We start from the raw sequence: 3,033 nt of genomic DNA, 5'->3' as shown, positions 1-3,033 counted from the left end.
AGATGAATTAATTCCTGAATAGTGTACAAATCTCCATCAGGAGCCTATCTCAGTTGGACTAGCTGAACAGAGCATACGGTGTGACGCAGGAGTGCTGAAGGCCCAGAGGGCTAGTCTAAGAAGGCGGTGAAGCTGCCTGGCTTATCCTGGAGGAAGGGTGAGATGCCTAAGGAGGCTAGCACACTGAAGGGGTTTCCAAGGTGGGGCCATAATATCAATCCAGTGGATTTGATACCATGTTCTGAGGTTCCATCACTAGGCCAGCTCTTAGTGATACCAGAAAGTAGGGACCCTCACTACCAGTACAGCTTCTGAGCTGTTTTTTACTGCAACACTTAACCACTTGACTTGTTTATCAGTGATTAACCTCTTCTAATCTCAGGACAGAAAAAAGGATGTTTAATAAACTCTGTCATTAAACACCAAGGAGGGGAGAAGAAAATCAAACACTGTCTCTAGAACTCAAAAAGAACAGGAGTACTTGTGGCACCTTAAAGACTAACAAATTTATTTTAGCATGAGCTTTCGTGAGCTACAGCTTACTTCTTCGGATGCATAGAATGGAACACACAGACAGAAGATATTTATACATACAGAGAACATGAAAAGGTGGAAGAGAAACTGCTGAACTTGAATTAATATGCAAAATAGATACAATTAACACTGGCCTAAACAGAGACTGGGAATGGTTGGGTCATTACACTAATTGAATCTATTTCCCTATGTTAAGTTCTCCTCACACCTTCTATGGGCCATCTTAATTATCACTTCAAAAAGTTTTTTTCCTCCTGCTGATGATAGCTCATCTCAATTGATTAGACTCTTCCTGTTGGTATGCATACTTCCACCTTTTCATGTTCTCTGTATGTATAAATATCTCCTGTCTGTGTGTTCCATTCTATGCATCCGAAGAAGTGAGCTGTAGCTCACGAAAGCTCATGCTAAAATAAATTTGTTAGTCTTTAAGGTGCCACAAGTACTCCTGTTTTTTTTGCGGATACAGACTAACACGGCTGCTACTCTGAAACCTCTCTAGAACTCATCACTCAGACTCTACACCACCAGACTGCAACACTCCACCCTCTTTTCCCCTGGCATTTGGCATTCCTACTTGTGCTTGGCAAGTGAGTTTCAGTTTAGGGTGACCCCTCAAGCAGGGCATGCTAAAGTACAGCTCTGCTGCCCTTTACTCATACAATAATTATCCCTACATTCAATACTACAGTGAACGTAACCCAAATCCAGCCAAAATTGATCTCTTTAGCAAAGCAGCTCCATCTGCTGAGCACCTAGGCAGCACAGTTGTGTCTATGCAAATACTGTATGCTCCTGAACTCTTTTCCCCCTAGTTCATCACTAGATGTCGAGAGAGAGCTCATTCAGACCCTGCTTACATGCTCAAGGTCTAATGCATAGACATACATTTTAAGGCTGAAGGGTCCACCAAATCATCTAGTCCAGTGGTTCTCAAACTTTTGTACTGGTGAACCCTTTCACATAGAAAGCCTCTCAGTGTGACCCCTTCTTATAAATCAAAAACACCTTTTATATATTTAACACCATTATAAATGCTGGAGGCAAAGCGGGGTTTGGGGTGGAGGCTGACAGCTTGCGACCCCCCATGTAAGAACCTTGTGACCCCCTGAGGGGTCCCAACCCCCAGTTTGAGAACCCCTGCTTGAGTCTGACCTCCTGGATATCACAGGCTACCAACACCACTCAGTACCCACATACTAAACCCAGCAACTGAAATTAAACCAAGTATTGCAGACCATAGGAGACTAGAATATTATGTGCCAGAGGGAGAGATTAGATTGGCAGTGACCTTAGTTTGTTTGTTTGTTTTGATTTGTTTTTTTTTTGCCTTTCTCTGCAGCATGTGGGTGGGGTCATGTGCCAGGATTATCTGGGTATATCTCACTTAATCATTTCCTTGCCATTGCAGGCCCCTCATGCATGGCACACCTCGGTCCCTCCTAGTTTATGCCTGTGGCACATTAGTCTCCTGTGAGCTGTAATACTTTGATCTCATTTTGGTTGTTGGGTTTAGTGTGAGGGTGCTGAGTGGTGAGGTCAGATTAGATGATCTGGTAGTGCCTTCTGGATTTAGACTCTATGGCTCTCTAAACTCTCATTAAACTAAATTAAATTGGTTTATGTTTTGGAAGCTGGTGCCTAGGGCTGTTTCTGCTGCTCTCACTGGATATTCTCACTAACTTGCACAACAAGGGGTTGCCTCAGGGCCGGCACTTCCATTTAGGTGACCTAGGCAGTCGCCTAGGGCGCCAGGATTTGGGGGGGGCGGCATTTTGCCAGGAGGGCGGCAGGCGGCTCCGGTGGACCTCCCGCAGGCATGCCTGCGGAGGGTCCGCTGGTCCCGCGGCTCCGGTGGAGCATCCGCAGGCACGCCTGCGGCAGGTCCACCGGAGCCCTGGGACCAGCAGACCCTCCACAGGGACGCCTGCGGGAGGTCCACCAGAGCCGTGGGACCAGCGGTGAAATGGGTAGAGCCGGCCCTGCGCCTAGGGCGCCAAAAACCCTGGCGCCGCTCCTGGCTTGCCTCAGGCATAGGCGCTGACTCCGATGAGCACCCAGGGGGAAAAATTGGTGGGTGCTCATCACCCACCGGCAGCTCCCCACCCCCAGCTCACCTCCTCCCCTGAGCATGCCGCATGCCTGCTTTTCCCCCCCTAGCTCCCAGTGCTTGCGTCGCAAAACAGCTGTTTCATGCGGCTAGGAGGAGGGGGAATGAGGCACACTCAGGGAAGAGGCAGGGCTGGGGTGGGGATTTGGGGAAGGGGTTGGAATGGGGTGGGGCAGGGGTGGGGGTGGGGTGGGGAGTTGGGGCAGGGCTGGGGGGCGTGAGCAAGGACCGGTGCTGGGGAAAGTTGGCGCCTATGGCCTCAGGCAGTTAGTTATTTCAATATCTGCTGTGAAAAGACACATGCGATAGGAGCAAGTGACTCTCTTCTAAAGTCATTTGTTTATAAGCTTGCACCGCACACCTTGCACAGTCAGCTTCAGGACCCGCCC

The sequence above is a fragment of the Mauremys reevesii genome, linkage group 3, assembly GCF_016161935.1.
Source record: "Mauremys reevesii isolate NIE-2019 linkage group 3, ASM1616193v1, whole genome shotgun sequence".
Classification (NCBI taxonomy): domain Eukaryota; kingdom Metazoa; phylum Chordata; order Testudines; family Geoemydidae; genus Mauremys; species Mauremys reevesii.
The sequence above is the reverse complement of the archived record's forward strand: the minus strand, read 5'-3'. Positions refer to the sequence as shown.